We start from the raw sequence: 13332 nt of genomic DNA, 5'->3' as shown, positions 1-13332 counted from the left end.
TAAGGCAGCCCAAGAGCATCCTGCACAGCTGCTGCAAGGAGTTGTAGAGGAGCTTCCCTGCATTTGGTGTTGCGGCTGTTGAAGCGACAAGCTGTGCTTCTGCCTCTTGTGCTCAGAGCATCAGATCTCGCACCGGCTGAGTCCACACTTGGCTGCACTTTCTCTTTTCCGTGTGGCCTCCAAATAAATCAGCCAGAAGAGCAGCCTGTTGCAGGAAAGGCCACAAGAAGCTGAAGAATGCAAGAAGTGGCTGTTAAAGTTGGAGGGTCTGCAGACTCTGAAGCTAGAGCAGAGTTTCCCAAAATTAGGTCTCCAGCTGTTTTTGGACTACAACTCCCATCATTCCTAGCTAGCAGGACCAGTGGTCACGGATGATGGGAACTGTAGTCCAAAAACAGCTGGAGACCCAAGTTTGGGAAACGGGGCTTCTCTTTCTATCTGCCCCAAATGCTTTCTGTCCATCTTCACGCATCCTGCAGAAATATGTCCTTCAGGCCAGTTGTGAACATGGCTGTGTCATAGTCGCAAACATGCTTAGCTTGCGCTCTCATTTGCTTTGGTGGATCTGGCAGGGTTTATCGCATCTTGCCAGCAGTGCATGGAAATGGCAGCCTTGTCACATTTCTGGGGCCAAGCCCACAGCTGACATTTCTGGATCGTACCCCACCCCCACCCCACAAAATCGCTCTGGGGCGATGTCACCGAAGGAATCATTTGTGATTTCTGCTGGAGGGCCTTTTGGGGAGTGGAGGTTGCCTGAGAGGTGCCACTCACCCCAGCAGAGCAAAAGCCAAGCCCGTCTCAGACTGCACCCAGCTGTGGACCTGAAACCAATTAGGCAGGGCGGTGCGCCTTTCCGAGGCAGTAACCCAAAACCGTCACACACATTAGGCTGAGATGGACGTTGAGAAGCGGTTGGAATTCGTTACAGAGCAAAACACACAACTTGTGGCGCTGAAATAGAACCATCAGGTTCCGCTCGTACGACCCCTTCACATCAGAGAACTTAATAGAATTATCCCATCAAGGGACATATGTTGAAGGTCAAATTATTAAAGACAAATGGAATCTTATAAAAACAACAGAGTCTTGTGGCACCTTAGAGACTCACTAATTAATTATGGTGTAAGCCTCTATATGCCGTAAGAAGGCACTTTGTTGCTTTTTGCGGCAGTGGGCTGATGCAACTATTCTGTCCTTCTGAAAATGCCAAAATGTGGTTGGAAAGGGCCAGCTGGGAAATGGGATTTTAAATGGACCCCTCAGAACAGCCATCCCTAACCTTCAACCCGCCAGATGTTTTAGACTACAATTCCCATCATCCCTGACCACTGGTCCTGTTAGCTAGGGATTGTGGGAGTTGTGAGCCAAAACATCTGGAGGGCCGCAGGTTGGGGATGCCTGCCTCAAAATAAAGGAACCCCAAAGAGCCACTCTAAGCCACCTTCTTGGATAAATGAGAAGATTAAACTGCCTTACTGTGAATAAGACCATCTAGGTTAGTTTTCTTTACTCTGGTGGCGGCAGCAGCAGACCCTCAAGGACTTGGGCAGAGGGAGGCCTTTTCTAGCACCTGCTATTGATTCTCTTTAAGTGCAGTTGCTGGTTCTAGACTGGGAAGGTCCTTTGCATTCTTGGTGTGCAAGAGGAGAATGTTGCCATTTTGACCAGGGACATCTGTGTGGTGAGCTGAGCTTCCTTTCTGTTCTGCCCATCTCTCCCCCTTCCTCCATGGCAGGAGAGCCCTACCCTACTGAAATAGGTGATGCTGCTTGTTTGACTGAGTCCCACCAGAAAGCCATTGGGGGAGACGGAGAACGAAGCCTTGGTTTGTGCAGGATTTCTGATGCTGTGCATCCCCACAGGTGCTTTCTCACAGCCTGCCACAAGGTGGAGACATCCTGGCTGTTCCTTCCTTCGCAGTCTTGCTCCTTGCCGAAAGGCAGCTGCATGTGGGCTGGCTGAAGGCCCAACAGCGGAGAAGGGAGAGGAATTAGATCTCATTTAAGTCCACTTTGGTTGTAAATAAACTATAATCACTTCAAATGTTTTGCTTAATAAGGAAAGGATGTTAACCATTAGGCAAACACTCAGCGAGCCCGTTACTGCCAGACTGGAGATACCAAAGGGGAAGGCGATTCAACCCAAGCTGTTAAAACAAACCATTTGTGGGTCTGCAAAAGGCGGGTTTGTATTTCTTTAGATCTGGCCCCTTTCTGGGTCCAGATAATCAAAATTTACATTGGGGATGGAGGGGAGAGGAGAGTTAGTATCACTTCTGTAATGCCCCAAGGGAGAAGAGCTGCATAAACCAGGATCTGCACATAAAGTACTGCTGATTCCCCCTTTCCCCACTTCTGTTGCAATTCTGTACCTCTCCCATCCCAAAAGCCTTTCACTAAGAACTTTAGTCTGGCTCACAAATGGGGGCAGATGACTTGCAAGGGTGAATGATGCCATTTCATTAGGTTGTGCAGAGGGAGAGAATGGAAAGAGGGCTGCTGCTCCACTGACTCTGCTGAGAGACTAGGTCTCTGGCTCTTCCTCAGCCATTACCCAATAGCATCCACTCTGTCAGGTTGCAGCAGTGTGAGAGATGGGAAGCAGGGCTACTTTGCTGGCTCTGCTGAGAGAACAGCTGCCTTTGGCTCTCCCTCATCGCCTAGTGGCAGCCATTCTGCCAGGCTGCAGAAGAAAGGGAATGAAGGGAAGCAAGGCCACTCCACTGGTTCTACTTAGAGATTTGGCTACTTTTCTGTGTCTGAACTGACCTCTCCCAGCTGGTCCATGTCTACTTCGTAACTGAGAACTGGTGCTTGACTTTGCTTTTCTCCCTCTCTCCCTCCGCCTTTGCTTATGTTGTGTCCTTAAGGACAGGAACTGGTGTTTGTTTGTTGATCTGTAAGCCACTCTGGGAGCCCTTTTTTGCCGAAGAGTGAGATTTAAAAAATCTTTAAATAAAATAATCAACTATACAGTATTTCTCACATACATGTGTGCTGCATGTGTGCACTTGAAAGCATGCAAAGGGGAGCTGTCTGCAACCAGGGAATGAGAATTTCAGTGGCTGCTGGGAAGAGCACCTCCAGGACTCGTCTACTGCCACACTGAGCAATGACTCTTCCAGAGTTGTCTTCTTCCTCCATCCCCTCCTCCTCCTCCTCCATCTCTGCTGGTCTTTTTCCATCTGGCCACCAAGAGGACCGGCTGACTCACAGCTGCTTCAGCAGAAAGTACCCAAGAGACCCTTGACCTGTGGGTGCTGCAAGACATCCTGCTCAAGACGCCTGGAGACAATTGTGGGGGGTGGTAGTGGTGGTAATGTTTTATGGGCTTCTGTTAGACCCAAGATTTAATGTTGGTTGTATGTTATTTTTTTCCTGCTTTTGTGATTCTGTTTTTGTATTTTGTTGTAAGACATTATTCATTATAAGGGGTTTATTTAATTTTATTGAATATATTTTGAGATGCTTTCATTAACATTTAAATTTTGTCACATTTCATAACTTAGTGAATTATGTAATTTTTTCCTTGCAAACTGCCTTGGCCATAGTTTACTATGGAAAAGTGGCGTACAGATAAGTTATGATGTTGATGATGGAACATTTGGCACTTCCAGGCAAATTTGTTTCTTTTTGCACATCAAAGGGAAACATTTTTCCTTCCTTCCAGTGTTGCCCGTGGATTGCCACTACTTTGTTCTTCCCTGACCTTCTACCCACCAGCATGAAGGGGCAATTGGCTTTCCCCATAAGAGTCCAGGCACTATAACTGTCTCATCCATAGGTGTGTGAGTGATCAGGGATCTCATAGTTGCCATGGTCTGACTTTAATGGGATGCGTTGCTCATTCCCCAGAACAGATTACAGGCAAGGACAGAAAGATGCTGTGAGGACCTCTGCCAACTCTCTTGACTCGGGTGAAATAAGCCAGTTGCACAAGTAGAGAAGATCAATAACAGCTGTAGAAAAAGCCAAGAACAGCAGCAAATAGATATGGTTCTCAACATTTTTTGAGGAAACCATTCAAGCAGCATGTTTTGTTGAGCTGGAGTAGAAAAAATTTCCCCAAGCAGTTTTTATCAAGAAGCATCCAGCATTTCCCTTAACAAAAGAGCGTTCTCGAAACGCTTTGAGGAGCATGTCCATTGGGCAGCTGCCTCTTCTGTTGCTGTTTTTCTGGGCTGATGAAGCAACGAACATGTGGTAGCGATTGGCGCCTGCTACTTTCTCTGACATCATGACTGAGGGTTAGAGTTGAGCCAGAAGCCTGGGAGAAAGAAGGGGGCATTTTGGAGTTGGGGGGGGGGGGTTGGAATCCTGGACTCTGATTACAAAATGTTATTTATGAAGTGGTGAGCTCATGAGCAGCCCAGGTACTGCCAAATTTAAAGGTTTTTTCATCTAACAGAATGAACATAATTTTAACATGAATATCCAAGCAAAGACCCATGGATTCTGGACAGCTTTATGGACACAAGCAATAAATTCTGTGCTCAAGAGCCTCTGCAAGTTGAGTGAATTGGTGGTAAAATGACAAATGCAGTTCAATGTGAAGAAGTGCAAAGTGATGTGTGTTGGGGCAAAAAAATGTTAATTTCATATATGCAGTTCTAGGATCTGAACTGGACGTGACTTACCAGGAGTCATAGTGGATAGCTCCATGAAGATGTTGGCCCAGTGTGTAGCAGTTGTGGAAAAGGCAAATTCTGTGCTAGAGATAATTAGGAAAGGAATTTAATATAAAACTGTCTTTAATGCTGTTACGCAACACTATGGTGCAGCCACTTTTGGAATACTGTGTATGTATGTGGTGGCCTCATCTCAAAAAGGATATTGTAGAGTTGGGAAAGGTTCAGAAAAGGGGACAAAAATGATCAAAGAGATGGAGCAACATCCTTGTGAGGAAAGGTTGCAGTATCTGCCACCAGGAACTTTAGAGAAAAGGTGAAGAGGACATGACGTGATGAAAGTTTATATAATTATGCATGGCATGGATGAAACAGGTAGAGAGAAGCCCCCCCCCCCAATAACAGTAGAACTTGTGGACATCCAGTGATGTTGAATATTGGAAATTCAAGACAGATAAAAGAAAGTACTTCACGTAGCTCATGGAATCTACTTCCACGGGAGGCAGTGATGGGTACCAACCTGTATGGCTTTACAAGAAGATTAAGGAAATTCAGGGAGAAGAGGGCTATCAGTGGCTGCTAGCCATGGTGATTATGCTCTGCTTCCACAGCTGGAAACAGCAATGCTTCCGACACTGGTGGAGGAACAGGAGTGCGGGGCAAGCGCATCGCCCCCGGCGGCATGATCCCGGTGGGGTGCCATCGCGGCTCCCCCCCCCCCCGCTGGGCACCATGTCCCTGCAGGCGGTGCGCCACACCCCCCAGGACATGTGCCATACCCCTGTGGGCGGTGCACCATGCCCTCAGGGTGCATGCCAGCCACACCCCTGCCTGCTCTCCGCGCCGCCCCCCCCGCCAGAGCTTGCAGCTCCGCCACTGGCTTCCGATCACCTGTTGCTGGAAACCACAGTTGGGGAGAGGGCTCTTATGCCGGAATCCTGCTTGTGGGTTTTCCAAAAGAGGCCTCTGGTTGGCTACTTTGAAAACAGGCTGCTGGACTAGATGGGCCATTTGCTTGGTCCAGCAGGCTCTTCTGTTATTTGATGTCACTGGGCACACTGACCAGATGCTTGTGCAGCCCACCACTATAGATGCTGTTGTCCAAACACCAACAAGTGCAGAAGCCAGCAGGGGGAATATTGTTTGAATGCAATGACACCTGAAGAAATGTGAGGACACCTAAATCCCTCAATCGCTAAGGAAAGACACTGCATTTATTGCACAGTAAAGCAATTTGTCTTTGTGGAGGTTCTGCCATGTCAGTTCTCACAAGGCCTGAGTGTAAGCAAGAGACTGGTTTCTGTGATGCTCTTTTGTACATCCCTGCAGAGGAGTCTCACAGAAGGGAGGGGAAGCTCATCCTGTACAGATTCCCCCCCCCCTTTGCTTTCCTTTTTGAAAAATGTGGCTTGCATTATACTTACAATGTTTTCTTTGAAAAAAAATTATGTGTATGTATTTCCACATTCCAAATTTGGAAGATTTAAAATGTATAAATAATCCAATAATTTGGGGGCACTGCAATAAGATTTCATGTGAGGAGATAAATCAACCTCTCATTTACATGCTTAATTCATTCCACATTTTGTTCACCAGCCTTCTTGGAAAAGGCTCAAAGGTATTTCTCCGAAGGATCTGTCTTTTGCAACTTCTCCCGCTGCTGCTCAGCCTGGAGGCAGAGATGGAGCTCCACCCTAGGGCCAAATGTTGCACCCAGATGTCACAGAGTCAACCTTCTTTCAAGAATGCAACAGCTTCTCTGGGTCTGCTGTCATCCCTACCAGGCTGGGCAAGGAGGAGGATGGGTGTGCCTTTTTTGGAACTCTTCTGCCAGCCAGGAGGGGTGATTGGGACCAAATCCCCACCCAAACATGACTGACCTAGGGCAAGTCATTATCTCTCAAGCAAACTACATTGCACGTTTGTTGGGAGGAGAAAATGTGATGACCCTGTGTGAGTGACTGCACTGAGCTCTGTGGAAGACAGAGACTGCCATGGAGGAAGGAAGAACCTTGGACTGTGACATGGCCTTTGCCTGTGATGACAGCCGGGGTTCCTGGAGGCTCCCCCCCTGGTTCTGCCCCGTCTCTCAAATCTCTCCCAAAGTCTGCTAGGTGGAGCTTGGCTTCCTCTCTCCTTCCCTGAGGTTTGTGATCTTCGTGCCTAGCACAGGAAGATGTGCTCAATGACGCCATCCAAGAAGCTTGCCCACCCTTCTTCCTCAGGGTCTGTTCTGCTTTGTGTCCAGGAGAAACAAATCCTGTTTTGTCTGCTCCAAAGGCTGAAGAACAGGTGCGGAGACACCTGCGTCTGTTGAGATGTTGCAGAACTTGGCAGCTTGGGCTTCTTTCTCTCTTTTTATAGGCTCAAAGCATTTTTCCAGAGTGATAAATTACCCGCCCAGTTGTCAGCAGATGAAGATGGCAGGTTTTATGGACTCACCAGCACTTTAGAGAGGGGGTGGGGGCTGTGGGGGCAACAGGTGCAGGAGGCCAAGGAAAGAACCCTACTTCCAGGCATGACAAGAAATGTCTGGGGCATGTCAGCGTCTCCCCACAGTTGTGAGTGATGGCCTGACAAATGGGGATGGACTCTTGATTCTTGGGAATATGGCAGCATGGCAGGAGTGGAGATCGAAAAGCCCAGGCCAAAATTTTATTTATTGAATTTATATCTCACCTTCTTCCCCAAGGAGCTTAAGGTGGCATATATGGTTTTTCCCCACCCCAGTTATTCCCCACAACAACCCCGTGAGGGAGGTTAGGCTGAGAGGCTGTGACTGGCCCCAAGGTCACCCAGTGTGCTTCATGGCTGAGTGGAGGTCTGAGGCCTGGCCTCCCAGGTCTTAGTCCAACATGGTTTGTTGAGGCTGACAGTGAAGTTGAATTCTCTTGCTGCTACCAGACCCTTACTGACACTCAAGTCACAGCAGAGAGCCAGGAAGCAACAGGGAGGCATCAGTGGGAAAGAGCAAGTGAGCATGAGCCCGGCTGGGATGTAAGTTTCTACCAGCCAGTGGCCACTGACTTGGGAGTGGGCAAAACTCCCCCTCAGTTCTTTGGCTTGTTGCTATTCCAGGCTGCCTCCTTCCTTTCCCCAATGCAGCCCAGCCCAGATTCTGGGGCCATCAGCTTTGATTGATTGGTTGGTTGATATGCTGCCTTTGTACACTACTCAGTAGCCATAAAATCTCGGAACGGCATAAAAGCCGTTCATCAGAGGAGAAAAGAAATGTAACAAACACAGCAGGGCCGCAGTACTCACAGGTCTTAAAACTTCCAGAACCCCATAGAGTCATAAAAGACGTCAATGTTAAAAAGATTAAAAGGCCCTGAGAAAATATAAATATAAAAAGGTCTTCAGCTGGCACAAAAAAGCCACAGCAGAGATGTCAGGTGAGCCTTTCTGAAGGATGGGGATGCTTCAGGTGGCTCCCATTTTTGCTAGCTACTTGTTGCCAAACCTCCTTTGTTGGAGGCAGCCAGGCAAGGGCCTGAGAAGGTGACTTGAATGTCTGTGTGGGCTTCCTTGGGGGGAGGCATCTACTCCAAGCCCAACCATATGCAGGAGGCAAGAAGGGGGCACCTCGTCACCCCCTCTTTCCTGCTTCACTCAGTGCCAGGCTCCCATGAGAGATGTAAAGCTGCTGCTGGTCTTTGCAGAAGTGACACACCAATAGCTTTCTTTAGCTGTGCGTCCTGCATTTCAGGGGGTTGGACTTAATGATGCCCTGGGTCCCATCCAACTCTACAGTTCTAGGATTCTAGGCTTCCCTGATTCTGCATGTTGGTGGAAGCACATCTGACCACCCCTCCCTTTCAATTTGCCTGGCAGGAATGGAAAAGGGCCAACCATCATTGGTGCCTTAGAGACCCCTTCTGATGAGACATTTTCAGCAGCTACTCTACTGAGTTTTGAGTTCTGAGAAGCTCAGCCTGAGCTGGCCCTCCTCATACCCTTCATGGCCAACAGGAACACCAGAGTTGGGGGAGAGGTGCCAGCGGGGGTGAGTCGTCGGGGTGCCCACAGTTCACTGTGGCTGACTCTTCTTGACAGCTGTCTCCACCATGTCTCACTTGTGGGGAGCCACATCCCTTGAACCAGCTCTTCACTCTCTCTCCAAACCACTGTCTGGCTGAGGAGTGAGAGGTTCTGCCTTCCCCGCAGGGTGTCAAGCTGTGGAAAGGAAGGAGGAGCCAGTTGGCAGGCAGGCCAGCCCCACAGTGGAGCCAGGGGAAGGGGGGCACTGTGGCAGATGGGGATAGGGGGGCAGCAGTGCTTTCAGTTCCTCATCTTCCTCCTCCTGGCACTGCAGGGTTCCAGGGGTTGGAGCTCCACACCATATTCCAGGCAATGGAACAAGCAGGCACTCAGGGCGGTGGGTCAGTCACTTCCTAGACAGAGACTTCTTTGCTTTGAAGCTGCACAGGCGGTGATTCTCAGGCTCTGGTTGCATCCAGTGCATCCCCAACGCAGGTTTGGGAAGTCGTGTGTGCATGATGTTGGCTGCACTCCATATCTAGCCTATGATTTCTTGTGAAAGGCTGTGTTTTGATGAGTTCTCCCTGCCCCCAAACCAGCTTTGGTGTGAATTGAGAAAAATTGCAGCCTTGCTATATCTGAAACCAGTAATGTGTGCCCCAGCCACAGGTTGAACATAAGAAGAGCCTGCTGCTTCAGGCTAATGGTCCACCTAGTCTAGTATCCTGGTCTCACAGTGGCCAACCAGATGCCCCCATGGGAAACCTGCAAGCCGAACCCAAGCACAAGAAGACCCTCCTGAATTTTCCAACAACTGGCATTCAGAAGCATTGCTACTCCGACTGTGGAGGGAACACACAGCCGTTGTGGCTAGCACCCCTCTCTGTGGATTTGTCTTATCCTCTTTTAAAGCTGTCTAGGTTGGTGGCTATCACTGCTTCCTGTGGGAGTGAGTTCCATAGTTCAACTCTGCACTGCCTGAAGAACTCCTAATCAGAAGGCCTGATTGGACTTGTCAGCTTTCCATAGAGAGGCATGAGCTTGAGGCAAGGGAGCTCGCCCAGCTCTGCTCCCAGCCAGGGCCTGTGGCTTGAGGGCTGAACCTGCCTCTTGTTGCAGCTGATGGTACTCTCTCCCAGGGCTTTCAGTCCAGTGGCTGGCAGCAGCACCCACCACTGGAATAACTCAAGTCCAAAAGGAGGTCCCCAGATAAGCCTTGAATTTGGCAGTGGGCAATCTTTAGAGGTGAAGGCAGCTCCCAGCCACACAAAGGGCATCTTTCCACGGAGCTGCTCCTGCCCTTGTGAGGAGGACAGGTAGCCTGGGAGAAGACACTGTTACATCAGCAGCACATGAGCATGCATTGCAAGGCAACTAAATCAATCCCAGGTCTTGCCCAAAGTCCAATTTTACTAGCCATCAGAGTCAGTCTAGATGAGGGGAGATCAATTTGCAGGCATTTCCCACTCCCCCTGGTGGATGGCAAAATAGCAAAGTGGTTGTGTGTGTGTGTGTGTGTGTGTGTGTTTCACACTTGGGACCTTCTCTAAGCCCCAGCTGACATTCTGAGGAGACCTCAAAAATCCTGAATGAAAACAAATGTAAAAATTATAGGTACATTTGTAACCTATTACCACTCAGCCTTTATGAAACCCTACACGTGCTGGCAAGGGGGAGAAAGAGTGGTGCCGTCCAAAGTATTTCCTTTTAAATGAGAAAGTTGCTCCAGACCCCATCTGGGCTCAGGCAGCTGCCTCTGGAAGGGGCCAGGCTCTGTTCTTGAAACAGAAAACACTGGAGGCAGGGGGAAGATGCTGTGATGCAAATGATCCCAGTGCTGTCTCACAGTATGGCAGGGCAGAGGCACAGGGTTTAGTCTCACCTCTCCAAAGGTGGGAAAGAGCTGAGCATCTTTGCTGTGTGGCTGGGTCTATGCCATGGATACAGGCTGCACTCTCCTCACCTCGGGACTTCCTGGAGAAAGGGCTTTGAGAAAAAGAAAAGTGGGGATGGGCTAAAAGCAGGGCATCCAAAGTGGACAGGGGAAAAGGAACACCTCCCTGCACTGGCCTTCCATTAAAATGCCCAGTCATTGGTTTAGAGAAAAGGCACATAAGAGGCGGAACATGGAACTAAAACTTATGGACAGCCAATGAAGCTGATTGCAGGAAGCTTCAGAACAGATCAAAGAAAGGACTTCTTAACACGGCGCATCGTTAAACTATGGAGCTCCTCCAGGAGGCAGTGATGACCACCAATTTGAATGGCTTTAGAAGAGTGTCATGGTTGAAACGGCTATTGATGGGTACTAGCCATGATGGCTATGCTCTACCTCCACAGTTGGAGACAGCAATGGTTCTCAATGCCAGCTGCTGGAAACAAGGGGAGGGGAGTGCTCTTGTGCTCAGGTCCTGCTTGCCTGTTTCCCTTTGGGGCATATGGTTGTTCACCATGAGGACAGGATGCTGGATTAGATGAGCCAGAATTTTATTTTTACATTCTTATGTCCTTATGCAAGTAGTGTCAGTGTAAACCACTTGCAGGTGAACTTCAAGCTGGTGGCAACCATGCCTTTAATTTCCTTGCATCTGAATTCAAGTGGTATTGGAGTAGGGCAGGTGGGTACGATTTCGGGGCTCTTACCCTTTTCATCCCCCTCTAAACCTCCCTTAAATGAGGGACCCAGGGAAATGTTGTTGCTGGCAGAGTCCCTGATTAGTGGGCTGTGGCAGTGTTTCTAGAGACCCTGGTGCCATGACAGTCATCTTCACGCCATCTATTGATTTTCTCTACTGCGTGTATCCCCCTGAGTAGCAATGCATCCCCACACCCTTGCCAGCATCATTCAAGGCCTTTCAAAGGAGGGAAGTAGGAAGACAAGTATGTTTCTGAAAAAACGGTCCAGCAACATTTAATAGGGTACCTTTTTTGTTTTAAAAAAGGTTGATGCAGTAGTTGACTCTTGGCCAAGTCGACAGCTACAGAAGCAGTTAGACCAATGTCCCAGATCACTTCTCTGACAGTACGATACTATGCATGTTTACTCAAAAATTTGTCCCACTGTGCTGATTGGGGCTTGCTCTCCAATATGCACACTGCCTCCTAGAGCGGTTTGGCGCCATGTTTCCCTCTTGCTGGAGCTCAGTAGCAGCTCCCAGAGGGAATGCAGATCAAGAGGCCTCAGAGAGCAGTGACCACATGAAAGAGCCCCCTGTCCTGCCCTTCCTCCTCCAGAGGCTTTTGTGGGATTAGCAACTCACCAGAAGGATTAGGGAGAGCAGGGAAAATACTCCAGAAGCAACATCTTCCCTCCAGCTTTGGAGGTCTGATTCCAGACCAGGCAGGAGCTGCACTGGGGGGGGGGGGAGCGACACCAGGAAGGCTCTGTGAAGATGATCTCTACAAAGGCAGCTGAGCAAGCAGAGAGGAACCAATGAAGTCTCAGGCAAGGAGCTGAAAGCTGGAGTTTGGCTGGTGCAATGAGAGAGATGCAGCTGCAGTGAGGCCATGGGGCCTCCCCACACCCAGCCCTCTGCACAGTGCAGTGTGATAAGCATGTGAGCAGCTGGTGGCCCTTTGGGGTCCCCAGGATCCCCATATGTCTCCCTCTTTCTGTTTTTGTGAGACAGAGCTTCCGTGAGACTCTGTCTTCCATCTGGGCTCAGATCAGCTGCATCCTGCCTGCTGAGTCCCAGGGCTAGAACAGCAGCAGTTTTGCAGGTTTGGGCTGTGGGCCAGGCATGGAGTCACCTCCTCTTCTCATGCAAGCCCACCTAGTACAGCAGGTACTCTTCTCACCAGCCAAGCTTTTGAGGATCCCTCATCTAGAGAACCAGTCTTGCCCACAGCCACTCCCCATGGCAGTTTTGAAAGATTAGATAAATTGATGTGTTTGAAAGTGTTAGCAGTGATGGCTCAATGGAGCCTTCATGTTCAGAGGCAGTCTGAATGCAGGTGCTGGGGCAGGTGCTGGGGATACACAATGGCAGATAGTTCTCTATCCCCCAGCTGTCTGCATTGGTTTGCGAGCGTTCTAGAGGCATCTGGGAACTCTGTAGTTCAGTAGTAGTCCACCTCCTTTCCACACAGAAGGTTCCAGGTTCAGGAGGGCTAAGAAAGACTGCTCCCTGAGTCCCAGGAGAGTCAGTGGGGAGGTAGTTCTGAGCTATAAGGGCCAACAGTTGCACTCAGGAACATAGGAAGCTGCCTGGTGCTTCCTGTCCAGTCACTGTTGGTTGAACTAAAAGGATCCACCTTGGTCTCATCTAACATGTCGCTATGGATATTCCTATTTCCTTCCACTCCTCCCTGGCTTCCTGGTATCACTAACAGTGAGGCTCTAGACACACTGCCACCTACTCTGGCTCTGGTGCACTCCCACTGGTGGTGTTGGAAGGTGTGCACATGTGACATTAACCACAATCTGTATCCACCCTGCAGTTCCTTGAGAAATACTTCTATTCAATGTCTTTCCCCTCAAACCAGCTTCCATTCCACTTGGAAAAGTAGGCTGTGGTTAAGCTGAAGTACATACAGTTCAAATAGCCATCATGCTAGTGCAGAGAACAGCTACATGAATAGGAGTTGGTGGGCTCAGGGGCAGGGAAACTAAACAAGTCATGTGATTCAAGTGAAGACATCTCCTTCCCCACCCCTGTCTCTGGTGTGTACACCCCATGTGCAAATGTGACTTGAAACATAGTGGGAGGAGAAGAGCTCAC

The sequence above is a fragment of the Podarcis vaucheri genome, assembly GCF_965113315.1.
Source record: "Podarcis vaucheri genome assembly, chromosome: 7".
NCBI lineage: Eukaryota > Metazoa > Chordata > Lepidosauria > Squamata > Lacertidae > Podarcis > Podarcis vaucheri.
This window is presented reverse-complemented; position numbering follows the sequence as displayed.